The sequence below is a fragment of the Tachysurus fulvidraco genome, chromosome 3 (genome assembly GCF_022655615.1).
Source record: "Tachysurus fulvidraco isolate hzauxx_2018 chromosome 3, HZAU_PFXX_2.0, whole genome shotgun sequence".
Classification (NCBI taxonomy): domain Eukaryota; kingdom Metazoa; phylum Chordata; class Actinopteri; order Siluriformes; family Bagridae; genus Tachysurus; species Tachysurus fulvidraco.
The window spans coordinates 4,784,911-4,798,987 of record NC_062520.1 but is presented as its reverse complement, the minus strand read 5'-3'; the positions used below and the strand labels follow the sequence as shown (position 1 = coordinate 4,798,987).

Here is a 14,077-nt window from a genome sequence, read left to right as displayed (position 1 = left end):
AAAGAGAACAACAACTTGCAATTGGCCATCTTAAATACCTTTTCTCATGATTGGATACATCTGTCACCAAACCAATTGTGTGTTCCAATTAATCAGTGCTAAGTAGTGCTTTAGTCTTCTAACACGTTACTAGTCTTCTAACGTGTTACAATCCTTCACGCCCTCTGAGATCACAAAACTCTTGTGGTAGTTCCCAGAATATCTGACTCTACTAAAGGTGGTAGAGCATTTTTTTTTTTTTATTTAGCTCCCAAACTTTGGAATAGTCTTCCTGATAGTGTTCGGGGCTCAGACACACTTTCCCAGTTTAAATGTAGATTTAAAAACTCATCTCTTGAGTCAGGCGTACCAGCTCCCAATGTCCTCTGTGGGACGAAGCCTTTGGACGTCCACTGAGCCAAGGCCGACTCTAAGAATCCTGAGACATCTCCAGTTAGACTCGGTGATACTGAGGAGATCTGAAGTCCATGATCCTTACACCAATACAACATTTGTTTGACTGTATATTACAATCACACCAGTGTCACCCATATGAGGATGGGTCCCCCTTGAGTCCGGTTCCTCTCAAGGTTTCTTCCTTTACCAATTTAAGGGAGTTTTTCCTTGCCACTGCTGCCTGAGTCACCTCAGACTTGCTCATAGGGGGATAAATACATACAGATTGTGAACTATATATATCTAATAATAAAAGAAAAAGAATTAACAGAATAAAAAAATTCAACATTATTATTAGTTATTTCTTTTATTATTCATGTTTACCTTCTGCTCTATGTTCATGTTCTGTAAAGCTGCTTTGAGACAATGTCTATTGTAAAAAGCGCCATACAAATAAACTTTTATTGAATTGAATAGTTACAGGTATTCAAATCAACAAAATGGCAAGGGTGCCCAAATTTATGCAATGTTGTAATTTTGTTTTGATGCATATTACACATTTTCTGTGAATATAATGAACCTCATTTAACTACTGAAATATTACTGTGTCCTTCAGTTATTTTATAGATCAAAATGAAATTGCTGATCCAAACACCCAAATATTTATAAATGAAAATCATGGAAATTTTCAAGGGTTCCTAAACTTATGCATTCGACTGTATAATACTTCACTACATATGCCATCTCTTCACTTCATGTGACAGTACAGCTTTTAGACAGTTCAGCTGTGAACAGCTTTTAGATTTCAAGAGATTATTTTATTTGAATAAAAAATATAACTTTGGTGTTAAAGAGCAGGAGTATTGGATCTTTTCAATTAAATTTGTTAAAGAAGCATGCTTTAAATCACAGACATTCTTCTTATAGCCACGTGCATATTTGTGCAAACTTTCTATAAATAATTTTGAAGAGCTACTTCACTACTAGACAGAGTATCTCACCATTAATTATACATTTTCTTGAATTAAGGAAATAGTGAGAGATGGTCACTGTAAAACAAATTATGTAATCAAGACATCATTAACACAATCATTCTTCTTTCTATTTTAGTTTGAATACATGTTTGAGTACATTTTCGTAGCACACCTAAAATGAAAACAAAGTTGTGAACTCTGATTTTGTTGTTATAGTTTGATACTTGTGTTACAGTCAAAAAATAATCAGCATCTACTTCTGCAGCCTCAGAGGTTGATACACTTACAAGCACATTCTGTTCTTATAATTATAAAAAAAATTCTAATAAATATTGTCATTTATGAATGTCAATTCCATTCTTAATTGTTTAGGGTCTTTTATTATGCCAAGCATAAAGAAAAGAGAAGTAGCAAAAAAACATTTCTGTTCAGTTATCATTGAATTATGTCTATAAACAAATGAATCATTATCATTAAATTATGTCTATAAACAAAAGTTTTTAACATTTGTTTGCAAATCACAGCTAAGCTTTCAGACAGATGTGTTTTTGTATTTCTCCATTCAAATCTCCATACAAATCTGATCCATGTGTAATCTTTCTGAAATGAAAAATAAGCTTGGCCAATCTACCGAAAAGATCTCAGTCCATGTGTTTCAGAATTTCACAAGCTATGTGGAACTGGATGTGGAACATACTGTACTGTACTGTACATCTGCATTTTTAAAGTGACCAGTAGAAGGAGACTACTTGACAGGGGATGTGCTGACCTTTGCGAATTCCCCAAATCCAGGAACATTTCAGACTTGCACTCTGTACATACATACATATATACATATTGTCTGTACTGTTTACTTCAACTGCACATTTCACAATTGCACGTGTACATACAAATTGTATATATTGTATACTTATTTGCATATGTATATTTCATATGTTTATTTAAACTGCACATTTCACACCTGTAAATGTGTACATACAATTTCTTCTATACTGCATATGACATCCTGTTACACTGTGGAGATTATGTCACTAAAACAAATTCCTCGCATGTATAAACATGCCGGCAATAAAGCTGATTCTAAGCTTGAAACCGAGTTTGAGGCTCAGCCATTGCCAAATGAGCTGATTTCAGGAAACACTTGTAGGTGAAAGGGGGCTGCAAGTTCTAGTCATGTCCATATCCTGCTTGAGCAGTAGAGGGAGCCCTCTTGATATCCCCTCTGGTATGTTGTCCTCACTTAAAAGGGGATGGGTCAAAAATTATGCAAGGCCCCGCCTTGAGGCCTTGCTTGTGCTTACCCTCGGCCAGCTGCCTACAGCCTCGCAGGGCACATCTCAGCCAGACAGACTCCTTCATACTTACCTGGCAGGGGCAATACCATGATCAAGGAGGTGGTTTGCCCAAAGCGAGGCTCGGCCATTGCACTCGGGCTGTGCTGACCTTTGCGAATTCCCCAAATGCGGGAATCTCGACTGCATAATTTCTGATAGTGGGGGACTGCGTTCGCGCTCTCCCTTGTTTTTAAAACTGGTTAAAAAATTAGAACAAAAAGCAACAAGCTCTGAACTGGTTTGTTTGCCATGTTTAATTTTTTACTTTTTCTTCTAGCAAGCTTGAAACCGAGATTGAGGCTCAGCCATTGCCAAATGAGCTGATTTCAGGAAACACTTGTAGATGAAAGGGGGCTGCAAGTTCTAGTCATGTCCATATCCTGCTTGAGCAGTAGAGGGAGCCCTCTTGAAATCCCCTCTGGTATGTTGTCCTCACTTGGAAGTGGATGGGCCAAAAATTATGCAAGGCCCCGCCTTGAGGCCTTGCTTGTGCTTACCCTCGGCCAGCTGCCTACAGCCTCGCAGGGCACATCTCAGCCAGACAGACTCCTTCATACTTACCTGGCAGGGGCAATACCATGATCAAGGAGGTGGTTTGCCCAAAGCGAGGCTCGGCCATTGCACTCGGGCTATGCTGACCTTTGCGAATTCCCCAAATGCGGGAATCTCGACTGCATAATTTCTGATAGTGGGGGACTGCGTTCGCGCTCTCCCCTGTTTTTAAAACTGGTTAAAAAATTAGAACAAAAAGCAACAGGCTCTGAACTGGTTTGTTTGCCATGTTTAATTTTTTACTTTTTTTTTTCTAGCAAGTTTGAAACCGAGTTTGAGGCTCAGCCATTGCCAGCTGAGCTGTTTTCAGGAAACACTTGTAGGTGAAAGGGGGCTGCAAGTTCTAGTCATGTCCATATCCTGCTTGAGCAGTAGAGGGAGCCCTCTTGATATCCCCTCTGGTATGTTGTGCTGACTTAAAAGGGGATGGGCCAAAAATTATGCAAGGCCCCGCCTTGAGGCCTTGCTTGTGCTTACCCTCGGCCAGCTGCCTACAGCCTCGCAGGGCACATCTCAGCCAGACAGACTCCTTCATACTTACCTGGCAGGGGCAATACCATGATCAAGGAGGTGGTTTGCCCAAAGCGAGGCTCGGCCATTGCACTCGGGCTGTGCTGACCTTTGCGAATTCCCCAAATGCGGGAATCTCGACTGCATAATTTCTGATAGTGGGGGACTGCGTTCGCGCTCTCCCCTGTTTTTAAAACTGGTTAAAAAATTAGAACAAAAAGCAACAAGCTCTGAACTGGTTTGTTTGCAATGTTTAATTTTTTACTTTTTCTTCTAGCAAGCTTGAAACCGAGATTGAGGCTCAGCCATTGCCAAATGAGCTGATTTCAGGATACACTTGTAGATGAAAGGGGGCTGCAAGTTCTAGTCATGTCCATATCCTGCTTGAGCAGTAGAGGGAGCCCTCTTGAAATCCCCTCTGGTATGTTGTCCTCACTTGGAAGTGGATGGGCCAAAAATTATGCAAGGCCCCGCCTTGAGGCCTTGCTTGTGCTTACCCTCGGCCAGCTGCCTACAGCCTCGCAGGGCACATCTCAGCCAGACAGACTCCTTCATACTTACCTGGCAGGGGCAATACCATGATCAAGGAGGTGGTTTGCCCAAAGCGAGGCTCGGCCATTGCACTCGGGCTGTGCTGACCTTTGCGAATTCCCCAAATGCGGGAATCTCGACTGCATAATTTCTGATAGTGGGGGACTGCGTTCGCGCTCTCCCCTGTTTTTAAAACTGGTTAAAAAATTAGAACAAAAAGCAACAGGCTCTGAACTGGTTTGTTTGCCATGTTTAATTTTTTACTTTTTTTTTCTAGCAAGTTTGAAACCGAGTTTGAGGCTCAGCCATTGCCAGCTGAGCTGTTTTCAGGAAACACTTGTAGATGAAAGGGGGCTGCAAGTTCTAGTCATGTCCATATCCTGCTTGAGCAGTAGAGGGAGCCCTCTTGAAATCCCCTCTGGTATGTTGTCCTCACTTGGAAGTGGATGGGCCAAAAATTATGCAAGGCCCCGCCTTGAGGCCTTGCTTGTGCTTACCCTCGGCCAGCTGCCTACAGCCTCGCAGGGCACATCTCAGCCAGACAGACTCCTTCATACTTACCTGGCAGGGGCAATACCATGATCAAGGAGGTGGTTTGCCCAAAGCGAGGCTCGGCCATTGCACTCGGGCTGTGCTGACCTTTGCGAATTCCCCAAATGCGGGAATCTCGACTGCATAATTTCTGATAGTGGGGGACTGCGTTCGCGCTCTCCCCTGTTTTTAAAACTGGTTAAAAAATTAGAACAAAAAGCAACAAGCTCTGAACTGGTTTGTTTGCAATGTTTAATTTTTTACTTTTTCTTCTAGCAAGCTTGAAACCGAGATTGAGGCTCAGCCATTGCCAAATGAGCTGATTTCAGGATACACTTGTAGATGAAAGGGGGCTGCAAGTTCTAGTCATGTCCATATCCTGCTTGAGCAGTAGAGGGAGTCCTCTTGAAATCCCCTCTGGTATGTTGTCCTCACTTGGAAGTGGATGGGCCAAAAATTATGCAAGGCCCCGCCTTGAGGCCTTGCTTGTGCTTACCCTCGGCCAGCTGCCTACAGCCTCGCAGGGCACATCTCAGCCAGACAGACTCCTTCATACTTACCTGGCAGGGGCAATACCATGATCAAGGAGGTGGTTTGCCCAAAGCGAGGCTCGGCCATTGCACTCGGGCTGTGCTGACCTTTGCGAATTCCCCAAATGCGGGAATCTCGACTGCATAATTTCTGATAGTGGGGGACTGCGTTCGCGCTCTCCCCTGTTTTTAAAACTGGTTAAAAAATTAGAACAAAAAGCAACAGGCTCTGAACTGGTTTGTTTGCCATGTTTAATTTTTTACTTTTTTTTTCTAGCAAGCTTGAAACCGAGTTTGAGGCTCAGCCATTGCCAGCTGAGCTGTTTTTAGGAAACACTTGTAGGTGAAAGGGGGCTGCAAGTTCTAGTCATGTCCATATCCTGCTTGAGCAGTAGAGGGAGCCCTCTTGATATCCCCTCTGGTATGTTGTGCTGACTTAAAAGGGGATGGGCCAAAAATTATGCAAGGCCCCGCCTTGAGGCCTTGCTTGTGATTAGCCTCGGCCAGCTGCCTACAGCCTCGCAGGGCACATCTCAGCCAGACAGACTCCTTCATACTTACCTGGCAGGGGCAATACCATGATCAAGGAGGTGGTTTGCCCAAAGCGAGGCTCGGCCATTGCACTCGGGCTGTGTTGACCTTTGCGAATTCCCCAAATGCGGGAATCTCGACTGCATAATTTCTGATAGTGGGGGACTGCGTTCGCGCTCTCCCCTGTTTTTAAAACTGGTTAAAAAATTAGAACAAAAAGCAACAGGCTCTGAACTGGTTTGTTTGCAATGTTTAATTTTTTACTTTTTTTTTTCTAGCAAGTTTGAAACCGAGTTTGAGGCTCAGCCATTGCCAGCTGAGCTGTTTTCAGGAAACACTTGTAGATGAAAGGGGGCTGCAAGTTCTAGTCATGTCCATATCCTGCTTGAGCAGTAGAGGGAGCCCTCTTGATATCCCCTCTGGTATGTTGTGCTGACTTAAAAGGGGATGGGCCAAAAATTATGCAAGGCCCCGCCTTGAGGCCTTGCTTGTGATTAGCCTCGGCCAGCTGCCTACAGCCTCGCAGGGCACATCTCAGCCAGACAGACTCCTTCATACTTACCTGGCAGGGGCAATACCATGATCAAGGAGGTGGTTTGCCCAAAGCGAGGCTCGGCCATTGCACTCGGGCTGTGCTGACCTTTGCGAATTCCCCAAATGCGGGAATCTCGACTGCATAATTTCTGATAGTGGGGGACTGCGTTCGCGCTCTCCCCTGTTTTTAAAACTGGTTAAAAAATTAGAACAAAAAGCAACAGGCTCTGAACTGGTTTGTTTGCCATGTTTAATTTTTTACTTTTTTTTCTAGCAAGCTTGAAACCGAGTTTGAGGCTCAGCCATTGCCAGCTGAGCTGTTTTTAGGAAACACTTGTAGGTGAAAGGGGGCTGCAAGTTCTAGTCATGTCCATATCCTGCTTGAGCAGTAGAGGGAGCCCTCTTGATATCCCCTCTGGTATGTTGTGCTGACTTAAAAGGGGATGGGCCAAAAATTATGCAAGGCCCCGCCTTGAGGCCTTGCTTGTGCTTACCCTCGGCCAGCTGCCTACAGCCTCGCAGGGCACATCTCAGCCAGACAGACTCCTTCATACTTACCTGGCAGGGGCAATACCATGATCAAGGAGGTGGTTTGCCCAAAGCGAGGCTCGGCCATTGCACTCGGGCTGTGCTGACCTTTGCGAATTCCCCAAATGCGGGAATCTCGACTGCATAATTTCTGATAGTGGGGGACTGCGTTCGCGCTCTCCCCTGTTTTTAAAACTGGTTAAAAAATTAGAACAAAAAGCAACAGGCTCTGTACTGGTTTATTTGCCATGTTTAATTTTTTACTTTTTCTTCTAGCAAGCTTGAAACCGAGTTTGAGGCTCAGCCATTGCCAAATGAGCTGATTTCAGGAAACACTTGTAGATGAAAGGGGGCTGCAAGTTCTAGTCATGTCCATATCCTGCTTGAGCAGTAGAGGGAGCCCTCTTGAAATCCCCTCTGGTATGTTGTCCTCACTTGGAAGTGGATGGGCCAAAAAATATGCAAGGCCCCGCCTTGAGGCCTTGCTTGTGCTTACCCTCGGCCAGCTGCCTACAGCCTCGCAGGGCACATCTCAGCCAGACAGACTCCTTCATACTTACCTGGCAGGGGCAATACCATGATCAAGGAGGTGGTTTGCCCAAAGCGAGGCTCGGCCATTGCACTCGGGCTGTGCTGACCTTTGCGAATTCCCCAAATGCGGGAATCTCGACTGCATAATTTCTGATAGTGGGGGACTGCGTTCGCGCTCTCCCCTGTTTTTAAAACTGGTTAAAAAATTAGAACAAAAAGCAACAGGCTCTGAACTGGTTTGTTTGCCATGTTTAATTTTTTACTTTTTTTTTCTAGCAAGCTTGAAACCGAGTTTGAGGCTCAGCCATTGCCAAATGAGCTGATTTCAGGAAACACTTGTAGGTGAAAGGGGGCTGCAAGTTCTAGTCATGTCCATATCCTGCTTGAGCAGTAGAGGGAGCCCTCTTGAAATCCCCTCTGGTATGTTGTCCTCACTTGGAAGTGGATGGGCCAAAAATTATGCAAGGCCCCGCCTTGAGGCCTTGCTTGTGCTTACCCTCGGCCAGCTGCCTACAGCCTCGCAGGGCACATCTCAGCCAGACAGACTCCTTCATACTTACCTGGCAGGGGCAATACCATGATCAAGGAGGTGGTTTGCCCAAAGCGAGGCTCGGCCATTGCACTCGGGCTGTGCTGACCTTTGCGAATTCCCCAAATGCGGGAATCTCGACTGCATAATTTCTGATAGTGGGGGACTGCGTTCGCGCTCTCCCCTGTTTTTAAAACTGGTTAAAAAATTAGAACAAAAAGCAACAGGCTCTGAACTGGTTTGTTTGCCATGTTTAATTTTTTACTTTTTTTTTTCTAGCAAGTTTGAAACCGAGTTTGAGGCTCAGCCATTGCCAGCTGAGCTGTTTTCAGGAAACACTTGTAGATGAAAGGGGGCTGCAAGTTCTAGTCATGTCCATATCCTGCTTGAGCAGTAGAGGGAGCCCTCTTGAAATCCCCTCTGGTATGTTGTCCTCACTTGGAAGTGGATGGGCCAAAAAATATGCAAGGCCCCGCCTTGAGGCCTTGCTTGTGCTTACCCTCGGCCAGCTGCCTACAGCCTCGCAGGGCACATCTCAGCCAGACAGACTCCTTCATACTTACCTGGCAGGGGCAATACCATGATCAAGGAGGTGGTTTGCCCAAAGCGAGGCTCGGCCATTGCACTCGGGCTGTGCTGACCTTTGCGAATTCCCCAAATGCGGGAATCTCGACTGCATAATTTCTGATAGTGGGGGACTGCGTTCGCGCTCTCCCCTGTTTTTAAAACTGGTTAAAAAATTAGAACAAAAAGCAACAGGCTCTGAACTGGTTTGTTTGCCATGTTTAATTTTTTACTTTTTCTTCTAGCAAGCTTGAAACCGAGATTGAGGCTCAGCCATTGCCAAATGAGCTGATTTCAGGAAACACTTGTAGATGAAAGGGGGCTGCAAGTTCTAGTCATGTCCATATCCTGCTTGAGCAGTAGAGGGAGCCCTCTTGAAATCCCCTCTGGTATGTTGTCCTCACTTGAAAGTGGATGGGCCAAAAATTATGCAAGGCCCCGCCTTGAGGCCTTGCTTGTGCTTACCCTCGGCCAGCTGCCTACAGCCTCGCAGGGCACATCTCAGCCAGACAGACTCCTTCATACTTACCTGGCAGGGGCAATACCATGATCAAGGAGGTGGTTTGCCCAAAGCGAGGCTCGGCCATTGCACTCGGGCTGTGCTGACCTTTGCGAATTCCCCAAATGCGGGAATCTCGACTGCATAATTTCTGATAGTGGGGGACTGCGTTCGCGCTCTCCCCTGTTTTTAAAACTGGTTAAAAAATTAGAACAAAAAGCAACAGGCTCTGAACTGGTTTGTTTGCCATGTTTAATTTTTTACTTTTTTTTTCTAGCAAGCTTGAAACCGAGTTTGAGGCTCAGCCATTGCCAGCTGAGCTGTTTTTAGGAAACACTAGTAGGATAAAGGGCGCTGCAAGTTCTAGTCATGTCCATATCCTGCTTGAGCAGTAGAGGGAGCCCTCTTGAAATCCCCTCTGGTATGTTGTCCTCACTTAAAAGGGGATGGGCCAAAAATTATGCAAGGCCCCGCCTTGAGGCCTTGCTTGTGATTAGCCTCGGCCAGCTGCCTACAGCCTCGCAGGGCACATCTCAGCCAGACAGACTCCTTCATACTTACCTGGCAGGGGCAATACCATGATCAAGGAGGTGGTTTGCCCAAAGCGAGGCTCGGCCATTGCACTCGGGCTGTGCTGACCTTTGCGAATTCCCCAAATGCGGGAATCTCGACTGCATAATTTCTGATAGTGGGGGACTGCGTTCGCGCTCTCCCCTGTTTTTAAAACTGGTTAAAAAATTAGAACAAAAAGCAACAGGCTCTGTACTGGTTTATTTGCCATGTTTAATTTTTTACTTTTTCTTCTAGCAAGCTTGAAACCGAGTTTGAGGCTCAGCCATTGCCAAATGAGCTGATTTCAGGAAACACTTGTAGATGAAAGGGGGCTGCAAGTTCTAGTCATGTCCATATCCTGCTTGAGCAGTAGAGGGAGCCCTCTTGATATCCCCTCTGGTATGTTGTGCTGACTTAAAAGGGGATGGGCCAAAAATTATGCAAGGCCCCGCCTTGAGGCCTTGCTTGTGATTAGCCTCGGCCAGCTGCCTACAGCCTCGCAGGGCACATCTCAGCCAGACAGACTCCTTCATACTTACCTGGCAGGGGCAATACCATGATCAAGGAGGTGGTTTGCCCAAAGCGAGGCTCGGCCATTGCACTCGGGCTGTGCTGACCTTTGCGAATTCCCCAAATGCGGGAATCTCGACTGCATAATTTCTGATAGTGGGGGACTGCGTTCGCGCTCTCCCCTGTTTTTAAAACTGGTTAAAAAATTAGAACAAAAAGCAACAAGCTCTGAACTGGTTTATTTGCCATGTTTAATTTTTTACTTTTTCTTCTAGCAAGCTTGAAACCGAGATTGAGGCTCAGCCATTGCCAAATGAGCTGATTTCAGGAAACACTTGTAGGTGAAAGGGGGCTGCAAGTTCTAGTCATGTCCATATCCTGCTTGAGCAGTAGAGGGAGCCCTCTTGATATCCCCTCTGGTATGTTGTCCTCACTTGGAAGTGGATGGGCCAAAAATTATGCAAGGCCCCGCCTTGAGGCCTTGCTTGTGATTAGCCTCGGCCAGCTGCCTACAGCCTCGCAGGGCACATCTCAGCCAGACAGACTCCTTCATACTTACCTGGCAGGGGCAATACCATGATCAAGGAGGTGGTTTGCCCAAAGCGAGGCTCGGCCATTGCACTCGGGCTGTGCTGACCTTTGCGAATTCCCCAAATGCGGGAATCTCGACTGCATAATTTCTGATAGTGGGGGACTGCGTTCGCGCTCTCCCCTGTTTTTAAAACTGGTTAAAAAATTAGAACAAAAAGCAACAGGCTCTGAACTGGTTTGTTTGCCATGTTTAATTTTTTACTTTTTTTTTCTAGCAAGCTTGAAACCGAGTTTGAGGCTCAGCCATTGCCAGCTGAGCTGTTTTCAGGAAACACTTGTAGGTGAAAGGGGGCTGCAAGTTCTAGTCATGTCCATATCCTGCTTGAGCAGTAGAGGGAGCCCTCTTGATATCCCCTCTGGTATGTTGTGCTGACTTAAAAGGGGATGGGCCAAAAATTATGCAAGGCCCCGCCTTGAGGCCTTGCTTGTGATTAGCCTCGGCCAGCTGCCTACAGCCTCGCAGGGCACATCTCAGCCAGACAGACTCCTTCATACTTACCTGGCAGGGGCAATACCATGATCAAGGAGGTGGTTTGCCCAAAGCGAGGCTCGGCCATTGCACTCGGGCTGTGCTGACCTTTGCGAATTCCCCAAATGCGGGAATCTCGACTGCATAATTTCTGATAGTGGGGGACTGCGTTCGCGCTCTCCCCTGTTTTTAAAACTGGTTAAAAAATTAGAACAAAAAGCAACAGGCTCTGAACTGGTTTATTTGCCATGTTTAATTTTTTACTTTTTCTTCTAGCAAGCTTGAAACCGAGTTTGAGGCTCAGCCATTGCCAAATGAGCTGATTTCAGGAAACACTTGTAGGTGAAAGGGGGCTGCAAGTTCTAGTCATGTCCATATCCTGCTTGAGCAGTAGAGGGAGCCCTCTTGATATCCCCTCTGGTATGTTGTCCTCACTTGGAAGTGGATGGGCCAAAAATTATGCAAGGCCCCGCCTTGAGGCCTTGCTTGTGCTTACCCTCGGCCAGCTGCCTACAGCCTCGCAGGGCACATCTCAGCCAGACAGACTCCTTCATACTTACCTGGCAGGGGCAATACCATGATCAAGGAGGTGGTTTGCCCAAAGCGAGGCTCGGCCATTGCACTCGGGCTGTGCTGACCTTTGCGAATTCCCCAAATGCGGGAATCTCGACTGCATAATTTCTGATAGTGGGGGACTGCGTTCGCGCTCTCCCCTGTTTTTAAAACTGGTTAAAAAATTAGAACAAAAAGCAACAGGCTCTGAACTGGTTTGTTTGCCATGTTTAATTTCTTACTTTTTTTTTCTAGCAAGCTTGAAACCGAGTTTGAGGCTCAACCATTGCCAGCTGAGCTGTTTTTAGGAAACACTTGTAGATGAAAGGGGGCTGCAAGTTCTAGTCATGTCCTTATCCTGCTTGAGCAGTAGAGGGAGCCCTCTTGATATCCCCTCTGGTATGTTGTGCTGACTTAAAAGGGGATGGGCCAAAAATTATGCAAGGCCCCGCCTTGAGGCCTTGCTTGTGATTAGCCTCGGCCAGCTGCCTACAGCCTCGCAGGGCACATCTCAGCCAGACAGACTCCTTCATACTTACCTGGCAGGGGCAATACCATGATCAAGGAGGTGGTTTGCCCAAAGCGAGGCTCGGCCATTGCACTCGGGCTGTGCTGACCTTTGCGAATTCCCCAAATGCGGGAATCTCGACTGCATAATTTCTGATAGTGGGGGACTGCGTTCGCGCTCTCCCCTGTTTTTAAAACTGGTTAAAAAATTAGAACAAAAAGCAACAGGCTCTGAACTGGTTTGTTTGCCATGTTTAATTTTTTACTTTTTCTTCTAGCAAGCTTGAAACCGAGTTTGAGGCTCAGCCATTGCCAGCTGAGCTGTTTTTAGGAAACACTTGTAGGTGAAAGGGGGCTGCAAGTTCTAGTCATGTCCATATCCTGCTTGAGCAGTAGAGGGAGCCCTCTTGATATCCCCTCTGGTATGTTGTGCTGACTTAAAAGGGGATGGGCCAAAAATTATGCAAGGCCCCGCCTTGAGGCCTTGCTTGTGCTTACCCTCGGCCAGCTGCCTACAGCCTCGCAGGGCACATCTCAGCCAGACAGACTCCTTCATACTTACCTGGCAGGGGCAATACCATGATCAAGGAGGTGGTTTGCCCAAAGCGAGGCTCGGCCATTGCACTCGGGCTGTGCTGACCTTTGCGAATTCCCCAAATGCGGGAATCTCGACTGCATAATTTCTGATAGTGGGGGACTGCGTTCGCGCTCTCCCCTGTTTTTAAAACTGGTTAAAAAATTAGAACAAAAAGCAACAGGCTCTGAACTGGTTTGTTTGCCATGTTTAATTTTTTACTTTTTCTTCTAGCAAGCTTGAAACCGAGATTGAGGCTCAGCCATTGCCAAATGAGCTGATTTCAGGAAACACTTGTAGATGAAAGGGGGCTGCAAGTTCTAGTCATGTCCATATCCTGCTTAAGCAGTAGAGGGAGCCCTCTTGATATCCCCTCTGGTATGTTGTCCTCACTTGGAAGTGGATGGGCCAAAAATTATGCAAGGCCCCGCCTTGAGGCCTTGCTTGTGCTTACCCTCGGCCAGCTGCCTAAAGCCTCGCAGGGCACATCTCAGCCAGACAGACTCCTTCATACTTACCTGGCAGGAGCAATACCGTGATCAAGGAGGTGGTTTGCCCAAAGCGAGGCTCGGCCATTGCACTCGGGCTGTGCTGACCTTTGCGAATTCCCCAAATGTGGGAATCTCGACTGCATAATTTCTGATAGTGGGGGACTGCGTTCGCGCTCTCCCCTGTTTTTAAAACTGGTTAAAAAATTAGAACAAAAAGCAACAGGCTCTGAACTGGTTTGTTTGCCATGTTTAATTTTTTACTTTTTCTTCTAGCAAGCTTGAAACCGAGTTTGAGGCTCAGCCATTGCCAGCTGAGCTGTTTTCAGGAAACACTTGTAGGTGAAAGGGGGCTGCAAGTTCTAGTCATGTCCATATCCTGCTTGAGCAGTAGAGGGAGCCCTCTTGATATCCCCTCTGGTATGTTGTCCTCACTTGGAAGTGGATGGGCCAAAAATTATGCAAGGCCCCGCCTTGAGGCCTTGCTTGTGCTTACCCTCGGCCAGCTGCCTACAGCCTCGCAGGGCACATCTCAGCCAGACAGACTCCTTCATACTTACCTGGCAGGGGCAATACCATGATCAAGGAGGTGGTTTGCCCAAAGCGAGGCTCGGCCATTGCACTCGGGCTGTGCTGACCTTTGCGAATTCCCCAAATGCGGGAATCTCGACTGCATAATTTCTGATAGTGGGGGACTGCGTTCGCGCTCTCCCCTGTTTTTAAAACTGGTTAAAAAATTAGAACAAAAAGCAACAGGCTCTGAACTGGTTTGTTTGCCATG

General features: G+C 46.4%; 22 non-coding genes across 22 annotated transcripts; all 22 read left to right on the top strand.

The window, feature by feature from the left end:
• Window positions 1-2,706: 2,706 nt before the first annotated feature.
• Window positions 2,707-2,870, top strand: LOC113651328. The gene has a single exon (XR_003442648.2). It is a non-coding gene; the product is annotated as a U1 spliceosomal RNA (small nuclear RNA).
• Window positions 2,871-3,236: 366 nt separating this feature from the next.
• On the top strand, window positions 3,237-3,400 carry LOC113651329. Its single transcript, XR_003442649.2, has one exon. It is a non-coding gene; the product is annotated as a U1 spliceosomal RNA (small nuclear RNA).
• Window positions 3,401-3,768: 368 nt separating this feature from the next.
• On the top strand, window positions 3,769-3,932 carry LOC113651330. Its single transcript, XR_003442650.1, has one exon. It is a non-coding gene; the product is annotated as a U1 spliceosomal RNA (small nuclear RNA).
• Window positions 3,933-4,298: 366 nt separating this feature from the next.
• LOC113651319 lies at window positions 4,299-4,462 on the top strand. The gene has a single exon (XR_003442641.1). It is a non-coding gene; the product is annotated as a U1 spliceosomal RNA (small nuclear RNA).
• A 367-nt stretch (window positions 4,463-4,829) lies between these two features.
• On the top strand, window positions 4,830-4,993 carry LOC113651324. Its single transcript, XR_003442645.2, has one exon. It is a non-coding gene; the product is annotated as a U1 spliceosomal RNA (small nuclear RNA).
• Window positions 4,994-5,359: 366 nt separating this feature from the next.
• Window positions 5,360-5,523, top strand: LOC113651320. Its single transcript, XR_003442642.1, has one exon. It is a non-coding gene; the product is annotated as a U1 spliceosomal RNA (small nuclear RNA).
• Window positions 5,524-5,890: 367 nt separating this feature from the next.
• LOC113651321 lies at window positions 5,891-6,054 on the top strand. The gene has a single exon (XR_003442643.2). It is a non-coding gene; the product is annotated as a U1 spliceosomal RNA (small nuclear RNA).
• Window positions 6,055-6,422: 368 nt separating this feature from the next.
• Window positions 6,423-6,586, top strand: LOC113651322. Its single transcript, XR_003442644.1, has one exon. It is a non-coding gene; the product is annotated as a U1 spliceosomal RNA (small nuclear RNA).
• Window positions 6,587-6,952: 366 nt separating this feature from the next.
• On the top strand, window positions 6,953-7,116 carry LOC113649884. The gene has a single exon (XR_003442259.1). It is a non-coding gene; the product is annotated as a U1 spliceosomal RNA (small nuclear RNA).
• A 366-nt stretch (window positions 7,117-7,482) lies between these two features.
• LOC113649908 lies at window positions 7,483-7,646 on the top strand. The gene has a single exon (XR_003442282.2). It is a non-coding gene; the product is annotated as a U1 spliceosomal RNA (small nuclear RNA).
• Window positions 7,647-8,013: 367 nt separating this feature from the next.
• LOC113649907 lies at window positions 8,014-8,177 on the top strand. The gene has a single exon (XR_003442281.2). It is a non-coding gene; the product is annotated as a U1 spliceosomal RNA (small nuclear RNA).
• A 368-nt stretch (window positions 8,178-8,545) lies between these two features.
• On the top strand, window positions 8,546-8,709 carry LOC113649883. Its single transcript, XR_003442258.1, has one exon. It is a non-coding gene; the product is annotated as a U1 spliceosomal RNA (small nuclear RNA).
• A 366-nt stretch (window positions 8,710-9,075) lies between these two features.
• LOC113649906 lies at window positions 9,076-9,239 on the top strand. Its single transcript, XR_003442280.2, has one exon. It is a non-coding gene; the product is annotated as a U1 spliceosomal RNA (small nuclear RNA).
• A 367-nt stretch (window positions 9,240-9,606) lies between these two features.
• LOC125140932 lies at window positions 9,607-9,770 on the top strand. The gene has a single exon (XR_007140255.1). It is a non-coding gene; the product is annotated as a U1 spliceosomal RNA (small nuclear RNA).
• A 366-nt stretch (window positions 9,771-10,136) lies between these two features.
• On the top strand, window positions 10,137-10,300 carry LOC113649880. Its single transcript, XR_003442255.1, has one exon. It is a non-coding gene; the product is annotated as a U1 spliceosomal RNA (small nuclear RNA).
• Window positions 10,301-10,666: 366 nt separating this feature from the next.
• Window positions 10,667-10,830, top strand: LOC113649879. Its single transcript, XR_003442254.1, has one exon. It is a non-coding gene; the product is annotated as a U1 spliceosomal RNA (small nuclear RNA).
• A 367-nt stretch (window positions 10,831-11,197) lies between these two features.
• On the top strand, window positions 11,198-11,361 carry LOC125140964. Its single transcript, XR_007140288.1, has one exon. It is a non-coding gene; the product is annotated as a U1 spliceosomal RNA (small nuclear RNA).
• Window positions 11,362-11,727: 366 nt separating this feature from the next.
• Window positions 11,728-11,891, top strand: LOC125140963. Its single transcript, XR_007140287.1, has one exon. It is a non-coding gene; the product is annotated as a U1 spliceosomal RNA (small nuclear RNA).
• Window positions 11,892-12,258: 367 nt separating this feature from the next.
• On the top strand, window positions 12,259-12,422 carry LOC113649875. Its single transcript, XR_003442251.1, has one exon. It is a non-coding gene; the product is annotated as a U1 spliceosomal RNA (small nuclear RNA).
• A 366-nt stretch (window positions 12,423-12,788) lies between these two features.
• On the top strand, window positions 12,789-12,952 carry LOC125140962. The gene has a single exon (XR_007140286.1). It is a non-coding gene; the product is annotated as a U1 spliceosomal RNA (small nuclear RNA).
• Window positions 12,953-13,318: 366 nt separating this feature from the next.
• On the top strand, window positions 13,319-13,482 carry LOC113649874. Its single transcript, XR_003442250.2, has one exon. It is a non-coding gene; the product is annotated as a U1 spliceosomal RNA (small nuclear RNA).
• Window positions 13,483-13,848: 366 nt separating this feature from the next.
• On the top strand, window positions 13,849-14,012 carry LOC125140961. The gene has a single exon (XR_007140285.1). It is a non-coding gene; the product is annotated as a U1 spliceosomal RNA (small nuclear RNA).
• The last annotated feature ends 65 nt before the right edge of the window (window positions 14,013-14,077 follow it).